Raw genomic sequence first — 12097 nt, 5'->3', positions numbered from 1 at the left:
AAAAATATGTTATAAGGACATTTATAATAATCGAGTGATTCAGATGCGAAGTGATACAAATCTAAAAAACAAAAATTTGACAAACACTTTTGTGTTATATAATTATTTTTTATTTTTTTATTGACAATGACAAATCAGTATTTTTTTCCAGAGTTATTGACATATGCGAATATTTTTCACAAACATAAAATGTTTTTTAACCTAAAACATCTAATAATTTACTTGATTGTACATTGTTAAAAACAAATGAGGAAAAAAATGGAAAAAAATGTTGCAAAAAGTAGGTGTTAAACATGAGACCACCAGCACTCTAGTCACTCGCCTTATTCACTTGGCCACGCTTGCTATTTGGCATTCATTTTCGACTTTCGACTCAGAAGATTACTCACATGTAAAATTTTTTCCATTTAAAAAATTAAAAGTGACCTTCATGTGACCTTCAAACGACTATCAAATTAACCGTACCGTCTTATGTCCCCCTCGAAGTCATGAAACTCTTGTCTAAAACGTTTCTTCGTATCTCGCGCATTTTTCGAGATATTTGCCTGGGACAATTAAAATCGGACATCCTTTATATGATATATTAAAGATCTGATGGAATACTCCAACGGCAGTGTGCGCTCACACAACTGTTGTGTCGGCTGAATGCACCAATTAGATAAATGGAAGATTCAAGCCGGTATTTATAATCTGTGTTTATATTTAAGATAATCTATTCATTAATCATATACAGCTGATATTGTTGTATTTTGATACGACAGATTTTTTAATCTTTAAAAGCATAATTTTTAAGAACATATTATTTTTTTAATAGTGCCGAGTAACGATTTTTACTTTTCTACCACTTGTTTTTATACGAAAAGACATTAAATGACTTTTAACAAAATCTGGGATTAACGGGACAAACTAAACATTATTAATAAATTTTTTTGATATGTAAGGTTAGGAAATCTGTCAACAAAATATAACCATCCATAAAAAACGCTTATGACAAGAATTTTAGAAAAACGTAAGAAATTAAGAAGAACGTTTTCGACGCTCAATTATTTCATAATATTTAATTTTTCTACAATATATTTTTTATGTATTTTCAAGGATGCTTGATGCTAGTAAGATGAGAGACATAAGGATAAAAAAAGGTACACAGTTCTGTTTTCCTGAAAAAAGTGTATCGTTGTGTTTTGTATGATTCAAGATGTTTGTTTGCATGGCTTTTTTTGTAATCATAATTATTATTTATTAAAATCGAGATAATGATGATAATGATATATTGATAATGATATGTAATAAATCTGTTATTAGGTAACGTATGCTTGTATTACTTGACGAATGTACAAATATTATATCTATAGTTTATTAAGAAAAGAACTGTGGCTGAAAATATATAAGGTTTTCAATAAACGTAAATGATCCTAAATCTATTGCGTTTAGTTCTATGGAGAATTGTTTATAATAGTGAGTCGACAGATAACAGAAGAAGTATAGCATATTTTTTATAGTAACGTATTATACATTCACATACTGAAGGAAAAAAAAAATAGAAGATTAATTCAAATTTCATATATAATTCAGTTTCGACATATTATTTGACAAACATACAAATATTATAGGTATTTTATTAAAAATATAACTCTGTTTACAATTTGTAATAATTTTAATAAAGAAAAGTGATCATAAATCTGTTTCTTCGAGTTTTACAAAGTATGATTTACAATAGTGAAGTGGATAGTAGATAGCCAAAAAATTATATATTAAATAAAAATAAAATTATATATAATAATAATAAAATAATTGTGTAATAATATACTACACACATTCACATTTGCATACTTGATACTTCAAGAGGAAAAAGTACATTTGACTTTGTAAGAGAAACAAAATAGTATAAGAATACCAATATATATATATATATGGAATATATTAATTCAAGTTTGATATATTAAAATTTTGACATATTTGACAAACATAAAAATATACTTGTTTCTTTAAGAAAATAACTATGCTTATAATATATTATAAATTTGATATAACTTAATATAACTCGTTATAAATCTTATGCTTTTACCTTTTCAAAGTATTGTTTAGAATATAGTGAACAGACACATAGCAGAAAATCCGAAGGCATTAAAAATACATTTGACATTTGATTCAGAGAAGAAAATACAAAGAAATATAGCAGAACAAATAGAAAATTAATTTTATTTTGGTTACTTAATTTTTTTAAGTTGATTATGCAACCATGTTTTTATTTGCGGAGATGATCTATGTCTTAAGCAAGAGTTTTGTTTTATGACTTCATGAATTGCCTGTAACGAAGGTAACTTGCCATTTCTTATGATTTCATCGAATGCTGTTAGCACCACTGTTTTTTCACATTCACTCCATCGTTTTCGCTTTATGTGACCATGTGGAGAACCTATAAAAATGTTGGCCATTTGTACAATGTTACTATATGGAGAACCAAAAAAATGACCATTTGTGCAGTGTTAGAATTTTCGTACCAACTGTATAAGTTGGTATAGTATAATTAGAAGTTTTGTATGAACTGTATAAGTTATATAAAGTAAGTACTTATAGAATCAATTTATAAATTATAATTTTATTAAATATTATGCTACATATAATTTACTCGATCGACCTATATCATACTTTATATCATACTTTTTATTTTAAATTTTAACAACTGAATAATCAATGAAAACATTGTCAGTTGAATAGATTTGCTGTAGCGTAATGTAAATTTTTAAATTAAGATTATTTCTCATTAAGAGATTACATTTTAACTTATTTAAATTTTAATAGTTGACGAAATAAGTCGAGTAAATTTAATGTGACACAATGTAAATATGTAGGTGTAAATTGAAAATTATGCCATTGACCAATCAATTGTTAAATTATAAGTTTTGCCTTTATATTTTGACACAATAATCATTGACACGTGATTGTCTCTAGTATCATAATATATTTGTTCGCATCGTATGCTCCAACATGCTCCTACTCGCTCCAATACTATAGCTCCAATCTATAGTATTACGTTACGTATATTATAGATTGGAGTGTATTGGAGCGAGTAGGAGCATGTTGGGGTATTGCGACACGAGCAAACCTAATATAGTTTGCAACTTTCTCACACGTGTGCGCGTATTTATTATGATAATAAATTCAAAATAAAACATTATAATATACTTACTAGACCGTCTTTTAATTTTTGGTACATTTGCAATTCCTGATTTAGATGTATTATCAAATGAGCTATTATCATTTGTTTCTGTAATTAGAATATATATCGTATTGGTAGATGTCACGTAGTTAATAAGGATATTTTGATAGAGATTTATGTAAATGACACAATGTTCTCATGACTCACATAAAATTAACATCATTAGTATAATTAATTATTTATGATAATTTGTACCTTCATTTATAGCTGCTTCTATATTTTCTCCCCTAATATCTTGTTCATCATTGTTGCTACTATCTTCACTGAAACTTTCCTCTGTACTTTGAGAATCACATCCATGAGCCGCTTCTAAATGTTGTGTAATATTCAAAATATCACGACTAATAATGGGTTGCCTGTACACTTCCCTGTGTATTTTTTCAGCATGTCCCATGAAGTTTGCAAGATCAGATATTTCTGTGTCAGCAAGCTCCATACTTGCACAAAATGTAGCAATGTGCTTTCTTAGCTTAGTGCCGCGTAATAAATGTGCAACTTTTGCATTACAATCTTCAGAAAATTTTCTCATAAGAACACAAGCTCTTAAATATTTAAAACGTTTTCGATTATAGCTTGGAAGACCAAAGATGTATGGATTTTCTGCAGAAACTTTCGCGTTTTCGCGAAATTGTAGTATTAATTTTATACATTCTAATAAACTGCAATTTAATATCACAGGTACTGTGCGACCAAGTTTGCCTCTAATCACAAAGCGTACATATTTCTTTGCTGCTTCTTGTGCTTTTAATGAAATTTTTTTAAAGAGATCAGTTGTGTCTAGATCAATACCTTTATACTGTTCAAAATCTGCTATAAGCATGCGTTCAATTTCACCAGCTCGTTTACGATTGAATAATTGAACTGAGGTTAACGTACATTCTGTCAATGTCAACCAAGTTTCATATGTGTATTCGTTCGTTAAATCGTCACATGCTTTCTGTCGTTTACATTTTAAGTACATATACAATTTAGCTATGTCATCCAATGATGGAAGATCATCATTTTTTTGTCTTTGATGTTGTAAGCGTGTTTCCATAACTGTTTTGTTAACACTGGTACCATAATCTTCTGTTAATAATTCTAAAAAGTCTTTGACTAAAACTTTTCTCTCATTATCTTGACGTTTTATGCATTCCGTAATGAGTAGGTGACCAACTTTTTTTATTAATGTTCCCAACATGGCTGCTGTAGTAGGTTTAGAATAAATTCCTACTTCATCATCTAAACCCGCTACTTTGTTAACTGTACTAATAACGTCTTCATAAAATTTTGGATAATATATAGATTCCAAATCAATTATATCTTTATTACTCTCTTTAATAGTTAACAGAAAACGGCCTAACAGTCTTAGGTGTGCGCGGATCATGTCATGCTGGTGTTGAAGTTTATATTTAATAGACAACTTGTTACCATATAAAATAACGAGTTTATCATATCTTATTACACGACACACATCATCCTCTCTTATCACAGGTAATATTACAGATCGTAATTTTCTGTTAGCCGCGCTATGTACTCTACCTAAAATTGAACGTCCCAAAACTGTTACAGCTTTAGTGTGCTTGCTATTACGACCAGTACATCGATAAAAATGTTGGCGAAGTGAAATTTTGGAGAAAAAGCCATGACATTTAGCGCAAGGTAAATAATCTTTAACTTCCTTATTTTTTGAAGCTTGTGGTCTTCGACAGACAATTAAATCACCTTTCCCGATATTACTGTCAGTGTTGTACTGAAAATTTCCTTTGCGTCTAATTGTATCTATTATTTTCAATCTTTCTCTACATTTTTTAGGCAGTAAACTGAATTTTTTAACTTCATCTTCATTGGAATGAATGGTCTCCAAATGACGTGCTATCTTCGTATGTAACTTTTTACAAAAGAAGCAACAATTTTTTTTTTTATCTTTAGTACTGCTAGATGAAGTTGGAATGTATAAATCTTTATCATCAAGTACTCCTACTGCTGGTACTTCTACTGATTTGTTGATTTCCAGAGACGTATTTGATTTATTAGATCGCTCTTTGCATTTGTCGTTTTCATCCTCCTCGTCCTTATCATCGTCATCATTACAAGATTCTAAATAAGATTCATTTGATGGATAATATTCAGAATCATCATTGGATTCGCTCTCCACTATCTCCATTGCTGTAAAAGTGTATTATAATAAAAAATTCTTAAATATAACAGGAATAAGGAAATAACATTTTAATTATTCACACCGCATAATTAAAAAATCGCACGTGCTTCTTGATTTTCTTTAAATTATTATTTAATGCATTAATCACTTTTTTAACCAAATTTTTTATCATTTTTGCAATTATTAGCGTTGCAGGTTAAATGTTTGTAAATATTAACATACTACTATTGACAATCATGGGTGTCCAAAACAATAAACAACGATTTAAATATCGATTCAATCAATGCGAACATTTTCTGTCAGTAAAATGTTGCAAATAAAATCTTTGTTCAATAGAAACCGTAAATTTTATGCGTTGAAACGTTAAGTAGAGATCCAATATACTACGAAACAATAATTTTATGTAAAAAGTGAATAAATAAACTCCAAAGTAAATAAATAAGCCATATTAATATCAGTAATTATAAATTAATGAGCTAAATATATATATTCCTTATACGTTACTTGGGATAATCTTACCTGCGTTTGATAACACAGCCGCTGCAATGTTAGTATCGTCTTTTTTATTGTTATTTATAGTATCATCTTTTTTATTATTATTTATAGTATCATCTTTTTCATTATTATTTATAGTATCATCTTTCTCATTATTATTTATAGTATCATCTTTTTCATTATTATTTTTAGTATCATCTTTTTCATTATCTTTATCTAAAACGAGAAATTATTGTAGTTTTCCAAATTAACCAATATTTATAAAATGTGCTTGTATCAATTATGATAATGTCTTGAAAAAATTCTAATGTAGTACATATATATGTATATACATTAATGTTATCTATGTTTGATGCAATATTAATATCATTATTCAGGTTTTTGCTATTTTCTTTATCTGAAACGAGTAATTTAACAAGTTTATAAATTAAGACCCCTGAACCCGGCACCATGTTTGAAATTGTGACGTCAGAGGCGAGAAATGACACACGAGAATTCTTGCGTGCCATTTTTTAATAAAAAGATATTTTGATGAAATAATATTATAGATCGCTTTAGCACACTTGTAAAATTGTCCGAAAACTATCCTTTTCCGTTGACAGTTAATAAACAACCGTATGAATGTGATATGAAGCTTATCATGCGAGGAAATACGCGGTTTGACAACAATTTTACGAGTGTACTAAAGCGATCTATAGTGTTATTTGATCAAAATATATTTTTATTTAAAAAGGCACGCAAAAATTCTCAGCGTGTCATTTCTCGTCTCTGACGTCACGATTCCAACATAGCCGCGGCGAGTACCCAGGAGCCTTTATGAATATTTGTATAATTTGCATTACATTAAACGTACAATACTTTGAAAAATTCTAAATCTGCATACACATATTGGTTCTTACCTATATCTGATGACACAACAAAAATATTTTCAACATTGTTATATGTTTTACTACTATCTTTATCTAGAATAAAAAATTATAAATTTAAGAATGTAATTTTATAAATTTTCACTCATAGTATGCTTATATTATAAATTATACACGTAATATTTTTAGGCTTTCCAGTTGGTATATTTACATTTTTAATGTGTATTTTTGTAATTAATATATGTTATAACCCAATATATAAAATAAAGTTTTTAATATAGAGATATAGATTTGTTTGTTTTGTTGCATGTTTTTTTAGACACGTTTTACTAGTTGCTGTTTCTTTTCTCCAATGCCTGAATATATACGTTCTGCTATTTTTAAGTATGAAAAGTATATAAAGTACAAGTAAAACGAACAAACTTTATGAGAGGTGAACTCATAGTTTATATGAGGTGTATACCACACTTACATTATGAGAGGTGTTATTAATACTATATTTGAAAATGTGAGTAAAAAATTTGTTCTATTCAAACAACAGGCATATCTTAAAGATATCTAATAAAAGTGAGGTCTGTCAGATGTCTTTAAGACATGCTTGTTGTTGGTTACTTACTTCTATTGATATTATGCAAACTTATTTTTGGGATTCCTCTTTCCAAATTTTTTTTAAGTATATTTAAATACTCAACATTTGCTGGAATAAAAGAAATATATATAATGTTTTTTATTACAATATGAATAGGACCTATCCAGGTGCATTTTCAATATTTTTGTGAAAATGTATTGTGTGTGTGCGTGCGTATTCGTGCGTGCGTATGCGTGTGTGCGTGCTTGTGCGTGCGTGTGCATGCTTGTACGTGCGTGTGCATGCTTGTACGTGCTTGTGTGTGCGTGTGCGTGCGTGTATGAGCGTGTGTGCGCGTGTGTAATTGACACGTAATCTGTAAAATTTTTCAAAAGATTTTTACAAAAAAAGTGACTTACGATGCCGCACTACAACTTCTACTTTACAATGTATTCCATTAATTTTTACTTTCTTAGCACGTAAACTGCGTATACGCGAGGGAAGTCGCGAGATTTTACAAATATAATACGTTTTGTCGGAAAATTTAATTAATGCGAACATGTTTTCCGCAAGCTTTAACACAACAATATGTAACAATTGAGACTGCTAAATAATAAAAGGCGAAAACAAATGACAAGAAACAAAAAGGTTTATGCTCAACAATCGCTTCTTAAGCCTTGTGTACACGATGCTAGATCTCGGACTCGAGGTCTCGCGTTCGTGAAATGTCACCAGCCAGTTGATTGCAAGTAATGGCTACACATATATCGTGACATAAGACTATAGATTTTCAGCTACTGTTCCAAATTCGGAACAGCAGCCGACAGTCCGTAGATCTTGTGTCACGAGAAATGTGTAGCCAATTAACTTGCAATCAACTTATTGGTTACATTTCTCGGACCGCAGATTTCGAGACCGAGTTTTAGCATCGTGTACACAAGGCTTAAGAAGCGATTGTTGAGCATAAACCTTTTTGTTTCTTGTCATTTGTTTTCGCCTTTTATTATTTAGCAGTCTCAATTGTTACATATTGTTGTGTTAAAGCTTGCGGAAAACATGTTCGCATTAATTAAATTTTCCGACAAAACGTATTATATTTGTAAAATCTCGCGACTTCCCTCGCGTATACGCAGTTTACGTGCTAAGAAAGTAAAAATTAATGGAATACATTGTAAAGTAGAAGTTGTAGTGCGGCATCGTAAGTCACTTTTTTTGTAAAAATCTTTTGAAAAATTTTACAGATTACGTGTCAATTACACACGCGCACACACGCTCATACACGCACGCACACGCACACACAAGCACGTACAAGCATGCACACGCACGCACAAGCACGCACACACGCATACGCACGCATACGCACGCACGAATACGCACGCACACACACAATACATTTTCACAAAAATATTGAAAATGCACCTGGATAGGTCCTATTCATATTGTAATAAAAAACATTATATATATTTCTTTTATTCCAGCAAATGTTGAGTATTTAAATATACTTAAAAAAAATTTGGAAAGAGGAATCCCAAAAATAAGTTTGCATAATATCAATAGAAGTAAGTAACCAACAACAAGCATGTCTTAAAGACATCTGACAGACCTCACTTTTATTAGATATCTTTAAGATATGCCTGTTGTTTGAATAGAACAAATTTTTTACTCACATTTTCAAATATAGTATTAATAACACCTCTCATAATGTAAGTGTGGTATACACCTCATATAAACTATGAGTTCACCTCTCATAAAGTTTGTTCGTTTTACTTGTACTTTATATACTTTTCATACTTAAAAATAGCAGAACGTATATATTCAGGCATTGGAGAAAAGAAACAGCAACTAGTAAAACGTGTCTAAAAAAACATGCAACAAAACAAACAAATCTATATCTCTATATTAAAAACTTTATTTTATATATTGGGTTATAACATATATTAATTACAAAAATACACATTAAAAATGTAAATATACCAACTGGAAAGCCTAAAAATATTACGTGTATAATTTATAATATAAGCATACTATGAGTGAAAATTTATAAAATTACATTCTTAAATTTATAATTTTTTATTCTAGATAAAGATAGTAGTAAAACATATAACAATGTTGAAAATATTTTTGTTGTGTCATCAGATATAGGTAAGAACCAATATGTGTATGCAGATTTAGAATTTTTCAAAGTATTGTACGTTTAATGTAATGCAAATTATACAAATATTCATAAAGGCTCCTGGGTACTTGCCGCGGCTATGTTGGAATCGTGACGTCAGAGACGAGAAATGACACGCTGAGAATTTTTGCGTGCCTTTTTAAATAAAAATATATTTTGATCAAATAACACTATAGATCGCTTTAGTACACTCGTAAAATTGTTGTCAAACCGCGTATTTCCTCGCATGATAAGCTTCATATCACATTCATACGGTTGTTTATTAACTGTCAACGGAAAAGGATAGTTTTCGGACAATTTTACAAGTGTGCTAAAGCGATCTATAATATTATTTCATCAAAATATCTTTTTATTAAAAAATGGCACGCAAGAATTCTCGTGTGTCATTTCTCGCCTCTGACGTCACAATTTCAAACATGGTGCCGGGTTCAGGGGCCTTAATTTATAAACTTGTTAAATTACTCGTTTCAGATAAAGAAAATAGCAAAAACCTGAATAATGATATTAATATTGCATCAAACATAGATAACATTAATGTATATACATATATATGTACTACATTAGAATTTTTTCAAGACATTATCATAATTGATACAAGCACATTTTATAAATATTGGTTAATTTGGAAAACTACAATAATTTCTCGTTTTAGATAAAGATAATGAAAAAGATGATACTAAAAATAATAATGAAAAAGATGATACTATAAATAATAATGAGAAAGATGATACTATAAATAATAATGAAAAAGATGATACTATAAATAATAATAAAAAAGATGATACTATAAATAACAATAAAAAAGACGATACTAACATTGCAGCGGCTGTGTTATCAAACGCAGGTAAGATTATCCCAAGTAACGTATAAGGAATATATATATTTAGCTCATTAATTTATAATTACTGATATTAATATGGCTTATTTATTTACTTTAGAGTTTATTTATTCACTTTTACATAAAATTATTGTTTCGTAGTATATTGGATCTCTACTTAACGTTTCAACGCATAAAATTTACGGTTTCTATTGAACAAAGATTTTATTTGCAACATTTTACTGACAGAAAATGTTCGCATTGATTGAATCGATATTTAAATCGTTGTTTATTGTTTTGGACACCCATGATTGTCAATAGTAGTATGTTAATATTTACAAACATTTAACCTGCAACGCTAATAATTGCAAAAATGATAAAAAATTTGGTTAAAAAAGTGATTAATGCATTAAATAATAATTTAAAGAAAATCAAGAAGCACGTGCGATTTTTTAATTATGCGGTGTGAATAATTAAAATGTTATTTCCTTATTCCTGTTATATTTAAGAATTTTTTATTATAATACACTTTTACAGCAATGGAGATATATAGTGGAGAGCGAATCCAATGATGATTCTGAATATTATCCATCAAATGAATCTTATTCAGAATCTTGTAATGATGACGATGATAAGGACGAGGAGGATGAAAACGACAAATGCAAAGAGCGATCTAATAAATCAAATACGTCTCTGGAAATCAACAAATCAGTAGAAGTACCAGCAGTAGGAGTACTTGATGATAAAGATTTATACATTCCAACTTCATCTAGCAGTACTAAAGATAAAAAAAAAATTGTTGCTTCTTTTGTAAAAAGTTACATACGAAGATAGCACGTCATTTGGAGACCATTCATTCCAATGAAGATGAAGTTAAAAAATTCAGTTTACTGCCTAAAAAATGTAGAGAAAGATTGAAAATAATAGATACAATTAGACGCAAAGGAAATTTTCAGTACAACACTGACAGTAATATCGGGAAAGGTGATTTAATTGTCTGTCGAAGACCACAAGCTTCAAAAAATAAGGAAGTTAAAGATTATTTACCTTGCGCTAAATGTCATGGCTTTTTCTCCAAAATTTCACTTCGCCAACATTTTTATCGATGTACTGGTCGTAATAGCAAGCACACTAAAGCTGTAACAGTTTTGGGACGTTCAATTTTAGGTAGAGTACATAGCGCGGCTAACAGAAAATTACGATCTGTAATATTACCTGTGATAAGAGAGGATGATGTGTGTCGTGTAATAAGATATGATAAACTCGTTATTTTATATGGTAACAAGTTGTCTATTAAATATAAACTTCAACACCAGCATGACATGATTCGCGCACACCTAAGACTGTTAGGCCGTTTTCTGTTAACTATTAAAGAGAGTAATAAAGATATAATTGATTTGGAATCTATATATTATCCAAAATTTTATGAAGACGTTATTAGTACAGTTAACAAAGTAGCGGGTTTAGACGATGAAGTAGGAATTTATTCTAAACCTACTACAGCAGCCATGTTGGGAACATTAATAAAAAAAGTTGGTCACCTACTCATTACGGAATGCATAAAACGTCAAGATAATGAGAGAAAAGTTTTAGTCAAAGACTTTTTAGAATTATTAACAGAAGATTATGGTACCAGTGTTAACAAAACAGTTATGGAAACACGCTTACAACATCAAAGACAAAAAAATGATGATCTTCCATCATTGGATGACATAGCTAAATTGTATATGTACTTAAAATGTAAACGACAGAAAGCATATGACGATTTAACGAATGAATACACATATGAAACTTGGGTTGACATTGACAGAATGTACG

General features: G+C 29.5%; 1 long non-coding RNA gene across 1 annotated transcript; it reads right to left on the bottom strand.

The window, feature by feature from the left end:
- Positions 1 to 1313: 1313 nt before the first annotated feature.
- Positions 1314 to 6846, bottom strand: LOC136998456 (uncharacterized). The gene is made up of 3 exons (XR_010889032.1): positions 3416 to 6846; positions 3191 to 3268; positions 1314 to 2416 (listed from the first exon to the last, which is right to left on the bottom strand). It is a non-coding gene; the product is annotated as an uncharacterized lncRNA (long non-coding RNA).
- Positions 6847 to 12097: the final 5251 nt, after the last annotated feature.

The sequence above is a fragment of the Linepithema humile genome, chromosome 3 (assembly GCF_040581485.1).
Source record: "Linepithema humile isolate Giens D197 chromosome 3, Lhum_UNIL_v1.0, whole genome shotgun sequence".
NCBI classification, from domain to species: domain Eukaryota; kingdom Metazoa; phylum Arthropoda; class Insecta; order Hymenoptera; family Formicidae; genus Linepithema; species Linepithema humile.
The sequence above is the reverse complement of the archived record's forward strand: the minus strand, read 5'-3'. Positions and strand labels throughout refer to the sequence as shown.